Genomic DNA, 25469 nt, shown 5'->3' with positions numbered 1-25469 from the left:
ATTACTAATTTTATAGTCAATGTTAACTAATTTTATAATGGAAGTGTTCCTTAAAGATGAATTTATACACTTTTTTTGGTTTGTTTTGTCAGGGTTTCTCTGTGTAGCCTTGGCTATCCTGGACTCACTTTGTAGAACAGGCTGGCCTTGACTTCAGAGATCCGCCTGTCTCTGCCTCTCTGAGTGCTGGGATTACAGGCATGCCTCCCCATGCCCTGCTACTATACACATTAAAAAAAAAAAAGACTACGAGGAGGCATTGTTATTTCACACTACAGATGTTAGAGACTTTCCATGTTTACTGAAAACAGCAGAACTGTGACTGTATGAAGAACCTATGGAGGACAAACACCATTCCTACCTTCTGGAGAGAAACTGGGACAAACATAGCAAGCGTGAGCTCGAGCTGTGTAATGGTGGTGAATGTCCAGGTGAGCTGTGCTCAGCGAGGGAGTGTTGCTTCTCTCTGGAAAGAAAAACATGGACATAACCTGTTAGGACCTGGGACCCAAACCCATCCCACCAAGTCTACCAGAAACATTAGAGAGCCTCTGACAAAGAACAGAAGGATTAGCTCATTGCTACCCTTCAGAGCATCCTGATTAACAGGTAGAGAACAGTACATGGTTTTCCTGTTCTTTCTGTCAAACTGTTGATAAGAACAGCAATACGATTTTTGTGTCTACTATCTGCCAGGTAATGTGCTAGATCCTTTTCCTGTCCTTTGGTACTTCCAACACTTAGTACATGCTCAGCAGTATTTATTGGGCGCGTATTCAGGCACTATATGAAGGACTGAGATACAGTGTCGGTCAGTCACAATACAAGGTATCCAGCAACATCACACCTTTAGGTGGGGTCACTGGCTATTGGGACTTCATCCTCAGTAGTCCACGCAGCTTTGAACATACTTTTTCTATTCCAGCACATTTCAAAGCAGTGCATAAATCAAGGTCAGACCATCACTACCAACAACAAATAAGAAGACCTCTGATCCTTGTAAGTTAAGGCAGATAAAATATCCAAGAGAGTATAATAACCAAATTGGAATTAGCTGTATGAGATACATACAAAGTATATTTGTTATATAGCCTTAATAGTTTGCAACATGTTATTTAATCTTCACAATATGTCATTACATAGATGTTAGGAAGCCTATTTTTTTTTCTCAAGAGAATACAGCATCCCAGAGAAGATGTCCACAAAATAAGTTTAAAATTTGGATTACATAATTCTAATTAGAAAATACATATTGAAATAGAAAAAGAAGTAAAGTGACGAGAATAAAAATGAACAATTCTGGCAGGCATACACACAATACACATACCAATCCCACAGAGCCACACACCAGCCTGGTTTGTGGTATGGCCATAAGTAACGCTCACCACCACAGGGTAAAACTGCACAGAAGCAGGAATATGGAAAAAGAGGTAGGTATTCTGGAAGGGGAACAATGAAAATCATCCTCAAGCACAAACTAAGAATTCTGGATGCTTGCTATCAGGTGATGTCTTACGGTTGAATAGTAAGAAATATTATTGTTTAGTGGTTATATGACCATGAGCATGTTACTTATATTCTTAGGGTCTCAGTTTCCAAATCTCTAGATGATGATATGATGATTTAGATGATGATGATGATGAAGATGATGATGATGATGATTATCATGATCATGATAATGATAAGCAAGGCATTTATAGTACCAGGTACAATAATTAATGCTTTGTATGCCATAGGCTTTAAATAAGTATCTGAGTTGAGTTAATTATATTAAAAAAGTCCCTTCACAGAACATACTACATCACCCACACTGCACTTCTATCAACATCCCACATAGTCCTCACCTCAATCTTAAGCCATTACTACTGTCTGGGCCTCAGTCTAGAACAGGAATTGTACTCGAAAGCCTAGGCTTGTGCAGATGATTAGTATCCATTTTCTCACCTATAAGGTACAGATGATCCATTTCTACTGGAGTGGCCAGCTATTGTCCACTTTCCCAGCATTCTCTTCCACTACTTAAAACTAGACAGATTTTCCTTTATACCCAGCTCACCCCAGCTGCTAAGGTGAGCTCAACAACCAAGGATAATGATCATATTCTCTTCTCTCTCTGGTCAGAGTTCTTAGGTCCAGGGATAGGATGGAACCAAACCCATGCTAAGGATACTCAAAGCTGTCAAGGCCACCAAGTGTGGAGGTGACATTGCAGCCAATCTAGAACAAATGTAACATTAGCCTCAAATTAAGACTATTTGAGCAAAACTGTATCCTGTGAGTCAAGATGCCTTAACATTTGGCCCAAGTACGCTCCCAATATCTCTGTGTATAGGGAAGGTAGTTTATAAGTATTCCAGTATTTATAAGATCAACTGAAATAAGTGCAATTTGTACATTACAGTTAAAGGAGCAGGCAAAGAATAGCTGGCATTATTGTCACTTTTTTTGAAGTTTCTGTAACATAAGCCTAACTTTATACAGCAAACGTACCCTTTAACATTTCCGACAAAATTCTATAAAAACCAAAGCACCTCAATAAAAGTCTGGACCTGTTAGGTATCATTTGTGAGGCCATAATCTCTCTAAAAGTGTAAGAATGCACACAGGATACTTGAAGGCATTTTTTTTAAATGTATGTGGCAACAGCTCATTAATTCCCCTACCATTGAGCATAAAGCTTAGGACAGTGCTGCCTAAATCTCCAGCTTATCATTTGATACTTGTGTCTGTAGACTTGTTTGAAAGCTTTTGAAAATATGCATTGATAGCTGATTACTTTCAAATGAATTTTATTGAGCTTAATTAGCAAAGTTGGGGGCTGACAGTTATTTTATTACCTATATATAAAACACTGTGTAAAGAAAACAGAAGAAATATTAGCTTAAAAATAAAAACTAATTTACACACACACACACACACACACACACACACGTACTTTGAAGCAAGAAGTAAACTTAGAAGACTAAAGACACACAATCTAACTAACCCTGCAGGCGTTACCCGGTTGTTTTCTTCCTACCTACAGGATTAGTGTGATTGGCACGATTTTCTTCTTGGTGGGTAAAGGGAAGTAAACTTCAGCTCAACTCTCATGTCACTGCCGTAACTGAGAACCTGAGTCCAGCTGACACAATGCTGCTTTAGAGTGTCTGCTCCATCAGTTACGTTTTTCAGGCAAAGGGAAGGATAAGGAGGTTAAGGAAACTTATGCCTGGTTTTATCCTTGACATTAGAAGCACAAAAGCGGATTTTATAATGAAGACAAATATTCAATGAAAGGAAAAAATAAAACATTCAACAAAAAGCTATGATGACTTCAAATGTAAAGGAGGAAAGCAATCAAACTAGATATCCCACTGCAGAACTTAGGAGAAGCTCCAAAGTGAAACTGGAATTTAAGATAACTGGAGTCTTGTACAGGAAAGTATAGAAAGAGACTGCCTCAGACAGGCGAATGGCACAAATAAAACCTGAAACAGCATGAAGGTAAAAAGTTCCAAAGACACTTAAAAACATTTGGAATATTCATACATATGTATCATATATGCACACAACAACAATTAATGAAAAAAGAGGGTATGCATGTGAAAGAAGGAGAAAAAGCTATACAGGAAGGTTTGCAAAGTGGAAAGAGAAGGGAAGAAATGATTTAATATTATAATCTCAAAAAAAGAAATTAAAACATAATATCAGAAGAATCCCAGGACACTGTAACTGACTGACTGACGTATTAGAGACTTGGGGAAGAGCAGTGGTAAACGAATAAGGATCAAAAGGGGTCTGAATTCCCAAGCTTGTACAGCTGGGGCCAACACAAATGACAACAGCGATTTTCAGGATCTTATCCACATGATTCAACATGATAATTTGTAATAACCATAATGTACTTTTAAGAGACTTAAAAAAACTTCACACACATAATTATATTTTTCCAAATTTTTTGATTTTTCTTTTAGCATATCACTATGAAAAATATTGTGGTTTTCCTATATGTAAAATATAAGATATAATTATAATCTAGGGTCTATAATTCCTCATCTTGGGGGCTGGAAAAACGGCTCAGTGGTTAAGAGCCCTTTCTGTTCTTCCAGAGGACCTGTGTTGAGTTCCCAGCAGTTATGTCACACACTGGCAACTTACTGCTATTTCTATCTCCAGTTCCCATGGATCCAACATTCTCTTCTGGCCTCCTTGCATGTGGACACATATGTACACACTCACACAAACACACACACATTAAAAAAATCACTCAACTGATATTATTTAGGGGAATTTTTAAATGTCCATCAGGTTAGGAGAAAACAGTACATGAGAGGGCAGAGAACATGACTATATAGTAAGAAATTATAAAGACAAGTTTCTTTCCATCTGGTATAGCCAAATTGACATGCTGAATTATTATTGTAAAATTTTACATTCAAAATCTACTTTTACAAATTATGACAGTTAATATGATTCTCAGCTAGACTGACAGGATCAAGATTAATGCAGGAGACATGTCTTTTAACATTCCTGTGAGGGATTTTATGGTCATGTTAGCCTCTGGGCAAACCTGTAATAAATTATCTTGATTAGTTGAAAAGACCCATCCTAACAGTGATTAGGACCTGGACTGCCTAAGAAGGAGAAAACTACATATACATCAGCTATCAGCCTTTGGTTCTCACTCTGGACAGAGCATGACAGCTCCTACAGCTAGATCTTCCTAACCTGATGGATGGTACAACTGAACAGTGAATCAAAATGAAGCCTTCCTCTCTCTTTTTAAAATGAATTAAGTTTATATCTTGACCACAGTTTTACCTCCTTCCTCTCCTCCCAGTCTCCTCCCCTTCCCTCCATCCACAGCTCCTCCCATTCCCTTCAGAAAAGGGGAGGCCTCTCATGGATATTAACCGGCCTTGGCATATCAAGTTGCAGTTGGACTGGGTTTATCTTCTCCTATTGAGGCTAGACAAGGCAGTCTAATAGCAGGAAGGAATCCCAAAGGCAGGCAACAGAGTCAGAGGCAGCCCCTGCTCCCACTGTTAGGAGTCCCACTTAAAGACCAAGCTGCACAACGGTTATGCAAGTGCAGAAGACCTAGGTCAGGCCCATGCATGCTTCCTGGTTGGCAGTTCAGTATCTGTGGGTCCCTATAAGGCCAGGTTAGTTGATTGTATAGGTTTTCTTGGCTCTTCTGGCTCCTACAATCCTTCATCCCTCTCTTCCATAGGATTCTCCAAGCTCCACCTAATGTTTGGCTGTAAGTCTCTGTATCTTTTTCCAACAGTTGTTGTGTGAAGCTTCTCTGATTATAGTTATGCTACGTGCTGGCCCCTCGACATCATGTAGGCAGAACAAATCATAGGTAGAAGGTTTTGTGTCTGGGTTGGTGTCTCAATCCCGCCATTGGAAATCTTGCCTGTTTACAGGGGTTGGCTGGCTCAGGCTCCATATCCCCCATTGCTAGGTGTCTGAGCTAGGTTCATCCCCATAGATTCCTGGGAGTTTCCATTGTTCTAGGTTTCTAGCTCATCCCAGAGATGCTCTCCCGATTCCAGCTGTTTCTCCTGGTACTCTCTCCCTCAGTCCTCCCACCACCTGAGCCCTCCTGTTCCCATCCTGACTCCTACTCACCCAACCTCCACCCCTGTCCAGTCTGATCCCCTCCCCTTGTCCACCCAAATATCTATTCTATTTCCCCTTCTCAATGAGAAGTTGAAATCCCTTCATGCTTGCCCCCTTGAGCCCTCTTTGTTCTTAGCATCTTTGTGTCTGTGAGTTGCAGCATAGTTATCTTTACTTTATGGCTAGTATCCACTTATAAGTGAGTCCATACCATACTTGCCTTTCTGGGTCTGGGTTACCTCACTCGGTACGATCTTTTCTAGTTTAATCCATTAGCCTGCAAGTTTCATGATGTCATTGTTTTTAACAGCTGAGTAATACTCCACTGTATAAATATGCCACATTTTCTTTATCCCTTCTCAGGTTGAGGGACGTCTGGGCTGTTTCCAGTTTCTTGTGATTATGAATAAAGCTGCTATAAAGCTGAGCAAGTGTCCTTGTGGGAGGATGGAGCATCCTTTGGGTATATGCCCAATAGTGGTATATCGGGGTCTTGAGGTAGATCAATTCCCAATTTTCTGAGAAACCACAAAATTGATTTCTAAATTAGCTGTACAAGTTTGTACTCCCACCAACAATGAAGGAGTATTCCTTTGCTCCATATCATTGCTATCACATGCTGTCACTTGAGTTTTTGATCTTAGCCTTTCTGAAGGGTGTAAGATGGAATCTCAGAGTTATTTTCATTTGCATTTACCTGATGGCTCAGGATGTCAAATAACCCCCCCTTTCTTCTTTTGGTTTATCAAGACAGAGTTTCTCTGTGTTGCCCTGGCTGTCCTTAACTCTATTTGGTAGACCAGGCTGTCCCTGAACTCACAGAGCCCCACCTGCCTCTGCCTCCTGAGTGCTGGGATTAAAGGTGTGGACCACCACATTTGGTGTTAAACATTTCTTTAAGTGCTTCTTGGCCATCAGAGATTCCTCTGTTGAGAATTCTCTGTTTAGATAGGTACCTCACTTTTCAAACTGGGTTATTTGGTTTGTTGATGTCTGATTTCTTGAGTTCTTTATATATTCTGGATATCAGCCTTCTGTTGGATGTGGAGTTAGTGAAGACCTTTTCTCATTCTATAGCTTGTTTTTTTTATTCTTTTTTTTTTGTTGTTTTATCCTTTGATGGTGTTTTTTGCATTATAGAAGCTTTTTAGGTCATGAGGTCTCATTTATTCATTGTGGATCTTAGTGCCTGAGCGATCAGTGTTTTGTTCAGGAAGTTGTCTCCTGTGCTAACGAGTCAAGGCTATTCCCCATTTCCACTTCTATCATGTTTACTGTATCTTGTTTTATGTTGATGTCTTTGATACACTTCGATTCGAGTTTTGTGCAGGGTGATAGATATGGTTCTATTTGCATTCTTCTACATGTAGACATCTAGTTGGACCGGCAACATTTTTTTGGTGATCTTTTCTTTTTCCTATTGTATAATGTTGGCTTCTTCATCAAAAATCAAGTGTACATAGGTTTGTGGATTTACTTCTGGGTCTTTAATTTGACCTGTCTGTGAATCAGTCCTCTTTTAAATTGTTTCTGTTTTTATGATAATTTGTTATAAAAATTAGACATTTAACTACTACACAAACATAAAAATATAATTTATCATACATTTGTATATTAGAAGTATCAAGTTACTATTATAGGAATTCAGAATCCTGAATAGCATAATCAGGAAGTACTCACATTAAATTTAGCTGGGAATAATTTGCATTTTAACGTATAGAAACGAGGAAGAGCGTATCCTTAGTAGGGAGAATGGACAGCCAGAAACATAGATGAGTGGTATATAATGTAAGCCATGTTTAGAAGGCAGAGCAAGGTATATTGTATATGGTGAATAATTATGGATTCTAAGTGCCCATGCTTTGGCCCATACTGGGCCAAAGTCTCCTGAAATGGCTGTGAGGAATTAATAAATTAGCACTGTGGGAGGGTTCCCAGCAAAACTGATGCTGTGGCCATTTTATTGAGAGCAACCAGAATTTTTATACCTTCATAATAAGCAGAATATAATGACAATTTTCAGAATCAATACAGTTGTAGTTGCCAGGATACAACAATGTCTGCAAAATATACAGGGCACACAAAATCAATGTCTAAGGCCAATTGTCCAGCTAAGCTTCCACGTTTCCTTGACTTCCAAGAGAACATACAGCGACACATGAAGTGGCCTGAATGCTTTACTGCCTGTGGGAGTACACCAGTCGCTCAAGAACTGGAAGACACAGTGTGCCCCAAGAGGCATAGACTCTAACCTGAAAAACCTATGACACATGACTCTAAAGGCAGCTAGGCCAGGCCAATTCCATGGTTACTCGCAGCAGAAGAACAGATGAATAAATCTATTTGAAGATTAATGAAAAGAACAGCAAAGAGAGTGAGGTAGGACTGAGTCAGATAATCAAGGTGCGTCAATAGAAATAAAATTACCGAAAATCTACTCAGTCTATCTGGGTTCTTTAAATATGGGTTACAGGGCCTTGGAAAGCACAGGATAGACATAAGGTTTCTTTCTGAATCATCAATTTTGAAAAATTGAAGATCTAATTCAAATTACCTAAGTGACAACATAATTTGAACCATCAAAATTTTTATATAATAAATTTTGATCATATTCTTTCCCCCTCCCAACTCCTCCAAGGTCCTTCATACCATACAAAGAACCAGACTTAAAAAAAAAGACAAAAAAATGAAAAGAAATTAGACACCAATATCCCTTATGAACATAGATGTAAATATTATCTATAAAATACTTGCAAATTAACATTTAGAACACATAAAATATTATCCACTAGGCTTCATCCCAGTGATGCAGGGATGGTTTAATGCATGTAAATGAATAAATATAATCCATCATTTAAACAAAATGAAAGACAGACCATATGATCATCTCATAAGATATAACACCTCCCTTCATGATGAAAGTTCTGGAGAGATTAGGAACACAAAGGATACACTTCAACACAATAAAGACAGTTTACAGGAAGCCCACAGCCAAAAATGAGGAAAACTCAAAGCATTTCCAGTAAAATCATGAATAAGACAGGGATATCTAATTTCTCAATACCCATTCTATATAGTACTTGAAGTCTTAACTATAACAACAACACAACTGAAGAGGATAAAGGAAATACATATAAGAAAAGACAAAGTCAAAGTATTTGTATTTGAGAATGATAAATTTTATATAAAACACTAAACTCCACTAGGAATCACTGACAGCTGATAAATACTTTCAGCAAAATAGCAGTATACAAAATTAACAAACACCAGGAGCCTTCCTATATACAAATGATAAACAAACTCAAAAAGAAATTGAAGAGACAGTACCTTCAACAGTAATCTCAAAACATCTTGTGATAACTCTAACCAATATCTAAAATAAGAAAGTAAAGAAGGGGAAATGGCTGTTTTATATGCCATGGTGTCCTTAGTTATTCAAACCTAGTTGCTTAGTTGTTAAAAAAAAAAAGGTAGATTCAAGACTGATAAAAGTATCCTGGTAAACTTTTCAACAATTATCATGTGACATAATTGGTTAAAAATGTTTACTAATACAGTTTTGGTATCTTGAACTCTGAGTTACCTGTGTAACAGACACTCACTTAATACCTGTTAAATTTGTAAGATGACTGTTGAAACGTTAATACTGATATAAGCAGAAATTGCTATACTCTGGAGATTATGTTTGTAGTACACTGTGGAGGTCCTAAAATATTCTGGTCTATTAAGAAGTGTGTTGTCATTTTCCTGTAAGTGGCCAGAGGCGACCTGTGAAGATAGTTCGCTACTCACTTGACCCAAAAAACCCTACAAAATTATGCAAATCAAGATGTTCATATCCGAAAAGCCACCAAGTACCTGAAAGATGTCACTTTAAAGAAGCAATGTGTGCTGTTCTGGAGGTATAATGGTGGAGTTGGGAGGTGCGCCCAGGCCCAACAGTGGGGCTGGACAAAGGGTCAGTGGCCAAAGGGGGAAAAAAAAGAGTGCTGAATTTTTGTTGCATATGCTTAAAAATGCAGAGTAATGCTGAACTTAATAGTTTAGATGTAGATTCTCTAGTCTACAGTGAATAAGGCGCCTAAGATGCTCTGAGGAACTGACAGAGCCCATGGCCATATTAACCCCTATGTGAGCTCCCGCTGCCACATCGAGATGATCCTCACTGAAAAGAAACAGATTGTTCTAATGCCAGAAGAGGAGGTGGCACAGAAGAAAAAGATATCCCAGAAGAAACTGAAGAAACAAAAACTGAGGTCACAGGAATAAATTAAGTATAAAATAAATGCAGATAAAAGTAAAAAAAAAAAGTTTGTTGTCAGGCTAGCAAGATGGCTCACTGGGTAAAGGTGCCTGCCATCAAGCCTGATGAAGTAAGGTCACTCCCTAGGATCCACGTGGTGAGAGGAAAAAATGATTTCTGAAAGGTGTGTCCCTTTGCCAAGTACACACACAAACACACACACACACACACACACACACACACACACACACTGTAAATAATAACATTTAAAAAGTGTGTTAATCTGTGATGTGAATACCTGTACTATGAAGAGACACTTACTACTATTATTATTATGATGTTCAAACAGAATATGAGGGTCAGTTTTCTACTTCCTAGTTTCCTCTGTAAAAGTTACTGACAGTTAACAATTATAACCAATACATGCAGTGAGAAGTATAAAAATAGAATAAAAGGAAAGGTAAGAAACTGTGTATACTACATAAGAAAGATGATTTTACTAAGTGTAGTGGTTTGCATGAGAATGGTCCCCATAGCCTCATATACTTGAAGATGTGCTTCCTACTTGGAACTGTTTGGGAAGGTGTGGCCTTCTTGTAAGAGGCTTGTCACTTGAAGTAGACTTTGAGGTTTCAAAAGCCCAGGCCATTTCCAGTTAGTTCTGTCTCTTGCTTGTGCCCTGAGGTATGAGCTCTCAGACTGCTCCTGTTACACCTGCCTGCCTGTTGCTAGGCTCCCTGCATGATGGTCATGCACTCTAATCCTCTGAAACCGTAAGCCCCAAATATACTCTTTCTATTATAAGTTGCCTTGGTCATGGTGTATATTCAAAGCAATAGAAAATTAAAGCTAGAAAACTAAGTCATACATGTATAAAACTAGGTATGCACCAAATGGACAAAGAGGGTATGTATTCATTACCAGGGAGAATCAGACTATCTTAGTAAGGCTGATGCTTGCCTGTTCTTGGATGACAAGGAAGAAAAAGACCAGAACAAAATATGACATGAAAAACTGTTCACAGTTGACAGAGAACAAGTGTTAAATGTGGTCATCTGGAAGATTTAAAAGGGTTTATGGGAGGATCCAAGATGGCGCGGAGCAGTGTGGACCGTGTTTAGAAGCTCCAATGAACAATTCAGGGAATTGCATAGATCTCTGAGCCAGGAACACCAAGGTCCCCACACCACGGCAGCAGGAGTGCTCCACGGTTCGGAGGGACCAGGGTGCAGAGGACCTGCGTGCCCTTGCACATGAGAGGAGCGCGGATTTTCTCGGATTGGAGCGGCAGCGGCGGAGGCAGCAGCAGCAGCAGTGGAGGCACCAGTGGCACCAGCGTCAGCAGTGGTAGTGGCTGAGGTTTGCAGCTGAGCCCTCCAGTGGAGGTGATTAGTGTGGTGGCCAGGGAGAGTTGCTGTGGGAGAGGGGACTCTGGACAGGATTTGGGTCACGTGGTGCCTTGTGACCCAAACTGGACTCGGCGGACAGTTCAGCCCCAGAGTCCTGGGGTCAGCTCAGTGCATAGTGCTGTGGAGAGGCTAACTCAGCGCAGCAAGCAATTCTGCCCCAGGTACTAGCTCAACGCAGCCACAGATCCCCTGCTGGGACAAAGGCTGGGCTGAAGACGAAAATGGATTCAATGATAAACACACAGACAGAAGAAAAACGAGAACGTGTGACCTCAGAGAAGAAGGCGAGCAACAGAGGCGAGCTTTTCTAACAGAATCCAAGAGATGGAAGAACGAATCTCAGGTCTAGAAGATACAATCACAGATCTTGAAGCAACCATTAAAGAAAATGCCAAATCTGGAAAACTCCTGACACAAAACATCCAAGAAATTAAGGATACCATGAAAAGAAGAAATCTGAGGATAACAGGCATTGAAGAAAGAGAAGATCAGTCTCCAAGGCCCAGAAACTATTCTCAACAAAATCATAGAAGAAAATTTCCCCAATCTAAAGAAAGAGATGCCTATAAACATACAAGAGGCCTACAGAACACCAAATAGGGTTGACCAGAAAAGAAAAACTGCCTGTCACATAATAATCAAAACACAAAACATGTAGAACAAAGAAAAAATATTAAAAGCTGCAAGGGAAAAGGGCCAAATAACATTTAATGGCAAACCTATCAGAATTACACCCGACTTCTCAACAGAGACCATAAAAGCCAGAAGGGCCTGGACAGAGACCCTAACCCTAAGAGACCACAGATGCCAGGCCAGACTACTTTACCCAGCAAAACTATCAATAACCATTGTGGAGAAAACAAAATATTCCATGACAAAACCAAATTCAAACAGTACCTATCCACAAATCCAGCTTTACAGAAGGTACTAGAAGGAAAACTCCCAAAGGGTCAAGCTACAACCAAAACTACTCAGGAAATAGATAACTATACCATGGCAAAAACACAGCTACACAAATGCTCGACTGGAAACAACATCAAAATTAAGACTCTTAACAGTCACTGGTCATTAATATCTCTCAAGATCAATGATCTCAATTCTCCAATAAAAAAGACACAGACTAACTGAATGGTTGCATAAACAAGATTCAACATTCTTCTGCATTCAAGAAACACATCTCACCTATAACAATAGGCATTACCTCAGGGTAAAAGGTTGGGAAAAATATTCCAAGCAAATGGTCACAAGAAGCAAGCAGGCACAGCCATTTTAATATCGAAAAAATAGACTTTCAACCAAAATTAATCAAAAAGGATGCGGAAGGACACTTCATACTCATCAAAGGTAAAGTCAACCAAGATGACATCACAATTCTGAACATCTATGCTCCCAATACAAGGGCACCCACATTTGTAAAAGATTTGCTAAAAAAGCTTAAATCACACATCGATCCCCACACAATAATAATGGGAGACTTCAACACCCCACTCTCACTGAAGGACAAGTCATTGAAACAGAAACTAAGCGGAGAAATAACATCATTAACCAATGCCATGGGTCAAATGGATCTAACAGATATCTATAGAACCTTTCACCCAAACAAGAAAGAATATACCTTCTTCTCTGCACCCCATGGAACCTTCTCCAAAATTGATCACATCGTAGTTCACAAAGAAAGCCTCAACAGATACAAGAGGATTGAAATAATACCTTGTATCCTATCAGATCATCATGGGCTTAGGCTGCAATTCAACAACAACAGAAATAACAAAAAGTGAAGGGCTTGTTTGAAAAAATTTTCAAAACTCTAAAGAAAGAGATTGAAGATGACATGAGAAGATGGACTGATCTTCCTTGCTCATGGATTGGGAGAATTAACATAATAAAAATGGCCATCCTACCAAAAGCAATCTACAGATTCAATGCAATCCCTATCAAAATACCTACACAATTTTTTAAAGACATTGAAAGTTCAATTCTGAACTTCATATGGAAAAACAAAAAACCCAGAATAGCGAAAACAATCTTGTACAATAAAAGGTGCTCTGGAGGAGTCTCCATACTTGATCTCAAACTGTATTATAAAGCAATAGTAATTAAAACAGCATGGTACTGGCACAGCAACAGGCCGGTTGATCAGTGGAATCGAATCGAAGACCCAGATATGAATCCACACACATATGGTCACTTGATTTTTGACAAAGAAGCCAAATCCATTCAATGGAAAAAGGATAGCATCTTCAACAAATGCTGCTGGTCTAACTGGATATCTATGTGTAAAAAAATGCAACTGGACCCATATTTGTCATCTTGCACAAAACTTAAATCCAAGTGGATTAAAGACCTCACATAAAACCAAAGACACTAAGTCAGATAGAAGAAAAAGTGGGGAAAAGCCTAGAACATATTGGCACAGGAGACAACTTCCTGAACAGAACTCCAACAGCCCAGGCCTTAATGTGAACAATTAATAAATGTGACCTCATGAGGCTGAAAAGCTTCTGTAAGGCAGGAGACACTGTCAAGAGAACAATGCGACAGCCTACAGACTGGGAAGAGACCAACCCTACATCTGACAAAGGTCTAATATCCAAAATATATAAAGAACTCAAGAAATTAAACACCACCAAACCAAATAACCCAATTGAGAAATGGGGCTTGGAACTAAACAGAGAATTCTCAACAGAGGAATATCAAAAGGCTGAGAAACACTTAAAGAAATGCTCAACCTTCTTAGTCATCAGGGAAATGCAAATCAAAACAACTCTGAGATTCCATCTTACACCCATCAGGATGGCTAAAATCAAAAATTCAAGTGACACCACATGCTGGCGAGGATGTGGGGAGAGAGGAACACTCCTTCCTCAAGACCCAGCTATTCCACTCCTTGGAATATATCCAGAAGATGATCCAGCACACAACAAGAAAATTTGCTCAACCATGTTCATAGGAGCCTTATTCATAATAGCCAGATCATGGAAACAGGCTAAGTGTCCCTCAATAGAAGAATGGATAAAGAAACTGTGGTACATATACACTATGGATACTATTCAGCTATTAAAAACAAGGAATTCCCGAAATTTGTGGACAAATGGATTGAGCTAGAAATGATCATAATGAGTGAGTTAAGCCAGAAGCAGAAAGACTCAAATGGTATATACTCACTTATATCTGCATACTAGCCCAAGGGGCATGTCACATGAAAGCCTTCACTTACCAGAAAACTGGGACAGAGGGGAGGACATCTCATTGAGACTCTGGATGAGAGAAGCATGGGAGAATAGCAAAGTAGAAGGATCCAGAGGGTCCTAGAAACCTACAAGTAGAACATTATGGTAGGCAGATTTGGGCCCAGGGGTCCTGCTCAAACTAAGGCACCATCCAAGGACAATACAGGTGGTAAACTTTAAACCCCTACCCAGATCTAGCCAATGGTCAGAACAGTCTCCACAATTGAGTGGAGAGTGGGATATGACTTTCTTACATACTCTGGTGCCTCACATTTGACCATGTCCCCTAGAGGGGGAGATCTGGTGGCACTCAGAGGAAGGACAGCAGGTTACCGAGAAGAGACTTGATACCCTATGAGCATATACAGGGGGAGGTAATCCCCCTCAGGAACAGTCATAGGGGAGGGGAATAAGGGGAAAATGAGAGGGAGGGAAGAATGGGAGGATACAAGGGATGGGATAACCATTGAGATGTAACAAGAATAAATTAATTAAAAAAAAGAAGGCCAATGGGGGGTTTACATCTTAGTACCCTAGTAATGTGCTAGAATTTGTTTTCTTCATCTATTAAAAGCAAAAGATCTGTGTTGGCTTTGTAGCATCTATAATTACACAATAAATTATTATGAGTTCATGTACAGATAAACAACTGAATGCTGAAAATACTGTTCAGCAGAAAATGCTCTGAAACACCCCAACTTTGTGTAGTCTATCTAAATGTACTCCAGACATATTTCAAGGCATGTAAAGATGCAGATGAGAGAAACTAGATTGTCTATCACTAGGAAACATTTATGAGTTTTGTGCATTGGGACCACTCAAGACTTTCTCTTGTAGTTGTTTTGAAATATTCATTTATCTATTGCAGAACTCTGTGGTCATTAATCATCCACCCTCCTTCTCCACTCCCTCTTTTCCTGCTCTGATTCCTTGGCAGTCTTTGCTAACCATGATTCTAGTCTGTGAGACAAACGTAGCTGCCACATACAAGTGAAAACATGTATCATTTATCTTTGTGCCTGACTGAATTTTGTTAACTTGGTGCTCTTTGATTCTATTCACATCACTAAAAAATTACCAGAATTCACATTAGAATGGTCTCAGACAGAGGCCCAGACCAAGGACATCTGTGTGGCCTCTGGAAGTACCTCAGGCCAGGGACATCAACCTGGCTCATGGCTGCTGTAGGACCACACACATCCACATGAACCTCGGGCTTCAACATGACTGGGGACAGTGGACCATGGATTTCAAATTGGCCATCAGGGGCAGCATGGACCATAGTGGTCGTTTGAAATGGTCCAATCCAGGAAAGAGTCCATTTCTTCCTTGCCTTAGACATCCCGTCACTGCTCAGGACCAGGGTGATCCTGCGGCCTGGCAGTGTGTTGAGTTAGGGTGCAAGCTCCAGGCTGCTGCCCACCACCCTGTTGGCTTCACTCAGCAATGAGCATTTCCCCATCCACTGCAGGCTTCTCTTAGACCTGTCTCCAGCTCCACCTCTCTGCACTGCTCATTCACCTCTCCGCCAAATATTTACTCCTTGTAGTGACATTAGAAATGGCAGTGTGCTGCTCTGTATATAACTGTTGTCGTCGTTGTCATCATCCTCATCCTCATCCTCATCATCATTTTTGCCCAGACAGCCTGCATGCAAATACTTATTGCAACACGCTGAGTTGTTGGTCTGCTTCACGGATTCTGGTTTCTGAAGCACCATAAATACTACAGCATCACTGATAATCGTTTCAGATATCCTGCAGCTCCTGGTCTGCAGGACCAACTCCTTCGCACACTCCAACAGCTCGCAGATGGAGCAGATGTTGGAGTGGACTGACTCAAAACAATGGATCTGTGCCCAGAAGGTAGTTGAGTTGGTCAGCTGGAAAAGTCCACCATGGCCTGGTAGGGCATGCTAGTCTGGTCATTTTAACATGACTTCCATCTATGAACTTTAGCTGTCTTTTCTGTTTGTGTGACCTCTTCATTTTGATTTCTTTTGTAATTTTCATTATAGGGTTCCTGCTTGGGTTTACTTTTTCCCTTCAGTAGTGTGTGTGTGTGTGTGTGTGTGTGTGTGTGTGTGTGTGTGTGTGTGTGTGATTACTGTGAAGGTCATTGCTTTCTTGTGATTTTTTTCAGTTACTATATTATTAGCATATAAAAGATATTAAAAATATATTTACTTTGTATTAAAAAAACCTTATTGAATTATTAATTTTAACAGTTTAGGATACAGTCTTTACATCTTTCTGCATATAAAATCATGTTAGCTACAAACAGGGATAATTTGATCTCTTTCGTATTTGAATGTTCTTCAGATAAAAATTAATCAAGTACTGTTACGGAGGTTCACTTCTGTCATCTTTCTGTATGATCAGAAAATCCAATTTTGTAGACAGCATGTACTTAAAAGAACCACCCATGCTCTAAACATTAGAATAGGTTTGTTTATTCACTACACAGCTATGTAACTATATGTTCAAATATTTTATTATCATATTTGTGAAATAAACAACTAATTACTGTTTTAGCAATGAATTTGACTGAATTTTATTAAGTATTTAACTTTGTGACTTTATTTATTTTTACAAATTTCTTAAAATTAAATAGTGGGGGTTGGGAATTTATTATACTGTCAAGGCTTTGGTTAGAATAGCATATTTGAGGATTATATGACTAGATTTAGAAATAAGCAGGCAGGTTTAAAAATATTAGGTCAGGTGATGAAGTCAATGCTTCCTATGGCTTCTAGAAAGACTAGCTTGGTCCCTGGCATTCAGGTGTCCTAATCTTCTAAGCTAAGAAAAGCATTACACTGTAGGAAATTCAGAATACTCTGATGTCTCCACAACAAAGATGTCATTGAAAGCTGCAGGTATTGAATGTGGCGAGTGAATACTTGTATAAGTAGCAAATTCTCATGGTTTCTTGCTTTGCCTAATAATTTGACTTCCTGCCTTTTGATGTTAAAAATTTCAGTGGAGCCAAATGGTGGTGGCACAAGCCTTTAATCCCAGCACTTGGGAGGTAGAGGCAGGCGGATCACTGTGAGTTCGAGGCCAGGCTGTTCTACAAAGTTAGTCTAGGACAGCCAAGGCTACACAGAGAAACCCTGTCTCAAACAAACAAACAAACAAACAAACAAACAAACAAAAATTCAGTGTAGAAAATTTTAAAATGGCTCTATGGCAGTGGTTCTCCGTCTTCCTACGCTGTGACCCTTTACTACAGTTCCGCATGCTATTGTGACCACCAACCATAAAATTATTTTCACTGCTACTTAATAACTATAAATTTGCTACTTTTATAAATTGTAATGCAAATATATGAATTTTATAAATTGTAATGCATATGATATGCAAGATGGTCTTAGGTGACTCCATGAGAGGGTTGTTTGACCTTCAAAGGAGTCATGACCCACAGGTTGAGAACCACTGCTTTATGGTCAGTTACTATTCCCTCTACACTTATTGAAGAATCATAGCCATGGTTATCCTATATAAAAAAATTAAGGAGAAAGTCGTTATAGGAAGAAGCTTTGTCTTATAGAAAAGCATAGTAAGCTCGCTACAGACGTCAGCAGTGTTCACTGTCTTTGTTCTTTTTTCTCAAACTGACTGACCCTCCTATTTTCTTCCAATATCCGTATATGATGTTGCAAATTACGATTTCTAATATTTACCCTATTTTTTGATTTGACAGCTTTAATAACTGAATCATTTCCCCAAAGTGGAAGGCAGAAAACTAAACATAAACTGCAAAGAAACAACCCAAACACATTAAATGAGTCAATATATGTAATGTACTCAGATGAGTGCCGAACAGTGCCTGGCACAGAAAAGAAATATGCCTTTAATGCTGGCTGCTATTATCTCCACTATGATTATTATGTATATTGACCATCAACTACACTGAGACTTTAAGCTCCCAGGAATCATGGAAATATGCAATATGAATATATGATGGAAAAAATTCCCAAGTTCTAGAAAATCAAATGAGGCTGGTGAGGGTATATAATATATTCCAGGTTGAATCAGTTCATTAGCACAGGATTTGAGCCCATCCTATTCTGTTGTTATTAAAACACTTGAGTTTCTTATGTTCCCTTTAAATGATTATACTAACAGTTTTTGGCACAAAATAAAAATTAACTTGTTTGATAAAAACATACATTTTAAAGTTAAAATAGCTCTTGATAATAAAAAGGGAAAATGTATACAAATCTACTCAAACTTGAGCAAACCCAACATACAAGGTATGTTGTATATAATGGCATATTGTAGTAAACCTTTGTAAGTTTTAATAGGTTAAATTCCATCAAATTTCCGATATTCAATCATTTTCTAACTTAAAAATGATAATTTCACTTATTTTAACCTAGTATTTCATCAGCTATACTGTAGAGAACACATACTTGTATTTTTTCATTAGAAAGTATGCTTTCTTTTGGTTAGTTAAAGTAACTTAGACAAAATGTAGATAGCTAAGGTCTACAGGCAAAATTACCCAAGGGAACATAATAAGCAGTTTATAAAGTGGCATATAGGTGTCTGAAGTTTAATGAAGCTACAGGTTCATGGACCTTCATTTTTCTTGAGTCAATTAGGATCAACATTAATAGTCAGTGGAGATCAAGAAAGGGAAAATGAGGGTGCAAGGTGCAGTAATAAAGTGGAACTCCTTCAGTTCCTCGACCTCTTTTTTCTTTCCTTGTGTCTTTTTTTCCCCCGTATTTCTTTCTTTCTTTTTTCTTTAACAGGGATAAGGACTTTGTAGCCCTAGGCTTTCCCCAAACTCATTATAAAAACCAAGACTGAGCCTGAATCACCAATATCCTTTGGCTCCACCTCAGAAGTGCTGGGATTGTGGATTTCTACCCCTATGCCCAATCAAAGTCCTTCAAAGGCAAGGTGATGTCTACCTTTTGTCAGGGAAGCTTTGGCTAGTGAGGCATGAGGGAGAGCCTCCCTTCCTAACTGAAGGACGGCCATCTGTGGGCATGGAGAACATTTCCCCACTCTGTCATTGTCACATCGGTGTTAGAAGAGCAGTATGACAATGGGGTATGGCCAAGACACCGAACTGCTCATTCTCTTTCTCTGCATTTGACCCTAAATTAACTGGTATATTCAAAGGCACACTGTATCAGCTCAAAACTTCATAGTTATTGTCCTTAAACACACACACACACACACACTATTGACATTGAGAATGGCATGTAGTACACAGAGTGGTTGATAGCTTGATGTTCATTTCTAGTGCTATAATATGTATATTGACAGGTTATAAATCACATGGTAATACATATCCTGAGGACAGAGAGGGGGATGGTGGTCCACCTAAAAGATAGTAGCTTATATCTCTTATGGGAAAGATCAGGCATGAGGAGGCATGTCCCCACTTAAATAACCACAACTGCAAAACCTATGAAGGCACGATAGAAATTCCTAGAAATTATCCTAAAGATACAGATCAACTGAAGAAAGTTTTATCCAGCAGAATTTCCTAGCTCTGAGAAAGAACAATGAGGGCGTGGCTCTTAAATTATGGCTCGTATCTCCTGTAGCACATTCTTAGCTTAAGAAGACAAACTCCACTGCATGTAAGCATGGGCAAAATCCAGGATTTCTTCTCAAGTTCCAGCTTTAAACAATGGCTCTGATACATTCCAGGGAGGTGGAAAACTATAAGCATTTCTCATGATACAGCCATGTGTTTTAGAGGGTAAATTCTAGGCAAGTACAGCTGAGAGGAAGCAACTCTCTTCTTCTTGTACTGAGTCCCTTCCCTATCCTGGAGAGGAGAAGTAGGTGAGAAGTCTGGGACCCAATAATTCTTAGCTAATTCACAGACTACTGGTTCTATGCTGAAAGAGGTGAACCAAGGAAATTAGAGGTTATTTATCACCAGAGGCCCTCTAAAAAGGAGGCCATTGTTCTTGTCCTTAGCTTTGGAGCAGTGGCTCTGAGATTTTTACCTAAGAAAAGAGGAAGGCTTTAAAGAAAGAAAGCCAAAATGCTACCTACAAAGGATTGACTTATTGAGAGGAATATAGAAAAGCACAAGCCACAGTGGGGTCTTCAATTTGATAAAACAAACAATAATAGAAAAATGGACTAAAAGGCCCTGATACCATAATAGAGGGTGATTTCATTATCTCACTGTATCTTTAGATGGTCCAACCATAATGAGAAATTAGCAAAGCAATGTCCAAGTTAAGTAACTAGAGATCAAATGAACTGAACACATATCTATAGAATATCATATTCAACAAAAATAGAATGTACTTTTTTCAGTAGACATAGAAACCTTATGTAAAAGAGACCACACACTAGGCCACAGAGCCAGTCTCAACACATACTGAATAGTCAAATTTATTTCAGAGCAGAGTAAGATAAAACTAGAAACCAATAGCAAGAAAAAAAAAATCCATAAAGTACTCAAATACTTGGAGTCTTAGCAGTGTTATATTGAATGAGTGTAGGGGTCAGTGAAGAAATAACCAGGATAGGGTCTTAAAAAGTCCTAGAATTAAATGAAAATACAGGCATCAGAACTTTTAGAATGCAAGTAATCATTCTATAATGAGAGCTGATAACTATAAATTCTTACATAAAATACTGAGATATCAAATAAATGAGCTAATGATATAGTTCAAGGTCATAGAAAACAAGAAAAATAGGAGTAAGAAATAATAAAGAATGGGATCAAAATTAATGAAATGGAGACTGAAAAAAATACATAGAATCAACCAAACAAATCTGCAGTTCTTTGAAAAAATAATAAGGATTGACTATCCTATAGCTTAACAACTGGAAAAAGAGACAATCCAAATTAATAAAATTAGAGATTAAATGGTTCTCAACAGATCTGAATGAAATCTAGACCTGTATGGAGTGCTTTGGAAACATATTCCAAACAGTTGGAAAATCTATTAGAAACATACATTCCTAGATACATATCAGTTATCAAAATGAAGCAAGATATAAACAGCCTAAACAGATTCATATAAAAAATGCTGAAAGTGTGATCTCTCATGTATGTATGTATGTATGTATGTATGTATGTATGTATCTATCTTTGTATCTATCCATCAATCTATCATCTATCATCTATCTACTATCTAAATTTATACCATCCTTTTTTTAGCTTCAAGATACATTGTAGAAGAGGAGGAAGAAAGAATGCAACAGCTGAAGATAGGGAAAAGGGCTGGAGATGGAGATTGTAGAATTTACAGCTTCTTGATTCCTGCCCCAGCTCTGCAAAAGAATGGGCATTTCAACCATCAGGCACGATGGAGGAGGGCACAGAACACTTTACACATAATTGCTTTACTATTTACTACTGATAGATTCAGGAAGAGGAGGAGCCTTGCTTTTAGTTGTGCACCCACAAGTAATCTGACCAGGCTCCAGTGAATAGTTACAGTACTATAGCCATACAAATTGTCATAGTTTAACTGTCTGGGTAATAAAAAAAGGTGAAAAGTTGTAATTAAAAGTGACCTATTTTTTCTTTCTTTCTTTTCTTTTCTTTTTCTTTTTGGAGACAGGGTTTCTCTGTGTAACCTTCAACGTCCTGCTCTCGCTTTGTAGACCAGGCTGGCCTCAAATTCACATCAATCTGCATGCCTCTGCCTCCCAAGTGTTGTGATTAAAGGGGTACCACACCATGCCCAGCTAAAAGTGATGTATCGATTTAACATAATCGCTGTCACAATTTCAATAAATTCTTCACAGAATTAGGAAATAGTGATTCTAAATTTTTTGTGGAAGCACAAAAGACCCTCCTGAATAACAACAACCTTAGAGGAAAAAGCAATAGTAGAGGCATCAAAACAAATGATTTAAATAATATATCACAAAGCAACATAAAAGATAGCCAAGTAGACAAATGAAATGTAATACGTCTTACCCAAAGAAACCCAGTTACATATATTTAATTTTCAACTAATGATTACAATCTCATCAACAAACGTGCTTGTAAAACTTGTGCAAAAATACCATAACTCTCTTTGTACAAAACAAATTCAAAACACACAAGAGACATTAACACAAGACTTAAAGTCATTAAAACTGCTACAGGAGAACATGTGTGAAACACTTCAGGATGTAGGCATAGGTAAGAACTTTCTGAAAAGACAGCAGAGGAAAGAATTCCCAGAAGGAGGGCAGATGACACCTTATGTATGACTTAGGTGGTTTCCATTCTGATAATGTCTCTCTGATGTATCCTTGGTAAAGGTTTTGCTTCCCATATTACACGAATCTATGAGCTTTAAACACCAAGAAGTCAGATTAGACATTCAGTACATGGATTAATAAAATAGTCTATTCTCAAAATAAATTGCCAGTAATTATTTGAAAAAAAAAAAAAACCCAAAACATCACTAGCCCTGAGGGGAATGAAAATTAAAACTGCTTTGGCTTACAGTACTAGGCATAGTACTTTGTCTTTTTCACAGCAAAAAAGTGTGTGTGTGTGTGTGTGTGTGTAATGATGATAAGTAAGAGAGAGTGCAATGGCATGCAAGTGACATAAAGACAGTGTGTGTGGGGGAATCTTTCTGATATGGGAAATGGGGCCAGTGAAACAGTGGAGTAAGGGAGATGAAAGTGGGCACTGGGGAGAGGAATAGAAGAGTAAATATAGTGACATGTATGCATACATGTATGAAGGTGTTATAAAGACAGTTGCTATTGTAAGTAATTAATATATGCTAATAAAAATCCCACAATATACTGTCAGTACCATTTGATATTAAGGAAATACAAAACCGTAGCAAAGTCTGATATCCTACATGTACTAATATCATTATAAGAAGATGGATAATATCAAATACTGCCCAGGATATAGAAAAATTGAAATCCTCATACCTTCTAGATAGTAATATAAAATGTTACAGCCATTTGGAAAAGTTTTCAGTTACGTAGATGTGAAATATAATCTCAGGTATGACTTGTGTGTTAGTTGGTTTTATGCTGTGACAAAATATTGAGGTAATGATGAAAATCTTATTTTGGCTCCAGTCCATGGTCATTTGGCCCAATGTATTGCATCTTCTCATGGAACTAACTGTACTTCATAGTGGGTATGAAATTCAGAGGAAGTCGCATGTAAAGATCAGTGTATCTAGGAAGCAAAGAGAGAAAGGTAGCTGCTGGGCTCTCAATTTCCCTTTTAAGACATGCCCTCAATTACATAACTTTTTTCTACTAGGCTGTTCAACCCAAGAGTGACACAGGCTGGTGACAAATCTTTACTATATGGGCCTTTAAGGGATATAAAAATCTAATGTATACCATGAGAAATACAAACATGTTTACACAAAACCTATTAGGCAAATATTCATGCCATTATATGAATATTGACATGAAAACAACCCCATATACTTAACTACTGATGAACATAAATCAAATGTGATATTATCTGTAAGTGGGATATTATTACTAATAAAAATGAATAATGGTAACTGTTGCAATAATGATGAGTACATCTTTCTTAGCTTCCTTTCAAAATAATCAAACTGACATTCAGTATCAACCATCTTAATTAGCATTTGCAGAATAGAACAACTCCTGAAGTGGAGCTCTGAACTAAGGTATGTTTAAGACAGTGCAAAGTTTGTGCCCGAGGAAACTGAGTCAGTACTTAAGTGACAATTAATAGCATAAAGGAGGTAGCCTCCTTGTCTCATGAAGTACTTTGGGGTATGCTGGGGAGGTGGTTCAGTTAGCCAAGTGTATGCGGTACAAAAATGATGGGTTCTGATCTTTAGCACCCATTAAAAGTGCACATTAAAACTCAAGCAAGTGAAGTTAGAGACAGGCATAAGCCTGGAACAGTCTAGTTAAATTGGTGAGCTCCAGGCATAGTGAAAGCCTGTCTAAAAAACTGTTGGGGCCAGTGAGTAAAGGTATTGGTTGCCAAGCCTTACAAGTTGACTTCAATCCCTGGGACCGGCATAGTGGGAAAAGAGAATGGACTCCCATAACCTGACCTCTGGGCTGTGAAACAAGTACAGATACATATTAAGTAATGGATAAATGAGTGTTAAAAATGGTGAAGAGGGCTATAGAAAGACTATACTCAGGCACACTCAGGTATACAAGCACCCACCCCTGTTAACATACACACACATACACAGACACACCACAAATACCTGTGTATGAACACATACAGAAATTGATTTCATGCTTCATGTAAAACACAGCATAGGACTAGGTATACACCATGAGGTTCAAAAGTTGAGAACAATTTTAACTATGGTCTCATGAAAAGAAAACAATGAGCACAATCTGGGTAGGAGTCCGGGGTGGCCACACTGAAAACAGACATACACTCAATGGTTTTGGAGTCTATATGTTAAGAGAAGGGATGTCCAGGCATGAAAGGCAGACTGCATCTGACCTGTTTCTGGTACTTTCATTCTCTTATCCAGAAATACCCTATACCTATCAAAAGGTAGGGATCTAATGTTAAGAAATACGCCATTACAAAAATAATATTTTAAGTATTCAATTCTTAGGTTACAAAAAGCAACTCCATTTTCCATTCTTTTTATTTTATATTGTTTTTTATTAATAAAAAAGCAGAAACAAAAGAAGATAAGTATTCAAACTGGAGTATATTAATAGTGTAAATCAATCTTTACTCATCCAAAGTTAACATATTCCCTGACATGAATATTGTTATTGCAATAATACCTCATTAGAAAAGTTGAGTGGATTGTATTTTGATTATCTTTTCCTGATTAGGTGTGCTGGCTTTCTTTTTTTAAATTTAAATTTATTTTTTTACATATACATTTTTATTAATATACATATATACAATAGATTACTTATAGCAAGAAGAACCACAACACAATCAGGAATTATATAAATGTTACAGTTAGTGTTTTAGCTATTTCTTTTTTTGATATATATATATATTTAATTTTATTAATTTATTCATATTACATCTCAATGGTTA

General features: G+C 38.2%; 1 protein-coding gene and 1 pseudogene across 5 annotated transcripts in view; one reads left to right on the top strand and one right to left on the bottom strand.

Moving 5' to 3' along the window:
• MBD5 (methyl-CpG binding domain protein 5) overlaps window positions 1-25469 on the bottom strand; it is a 374269-nt gene that overhangs the window by 151942 nt on the left and 196858 nt on the right. For all 4 annotated transcript variants that reach the window (XM_084799998.1, XM_084799999.1, XM_084800001.1 and 1 more), the window contains exon 4: window positions 362-466. The gene's annotated coding sequence lies outside the window, so the exon portion shown is untranslated. The remainder of the gene's footprint in view (window positions 1-361; window positions 467-25469) is intronic.
• On the top strand, window positions 3481-10188 carry LOC311607314 (large ribosomal subunit protein uL22-like; annotated as a pseudogene). The gene is made up of 2 exons: window positions 3481-3486; window positions 9391-10188. The product of its transcript is annotated as a large ribosomal subunit protein uL22-like (transcript).

The sequence above is a fragment of the Acomys minous genome, assembly GCF_964271855.1.
Source record: "Acomys minous genome assembly, chromosome: 10".
Lineage (NCBI taxonomy): Eukaryota > Metazoa > Chordata > Mammalia > Rodentia > Muridae > Acomys > Acomys minous.
Note: the sequence above shows the minus strand (reverse complement) of the source record. Positions and strands in the feature narration are given on the sequence as shown.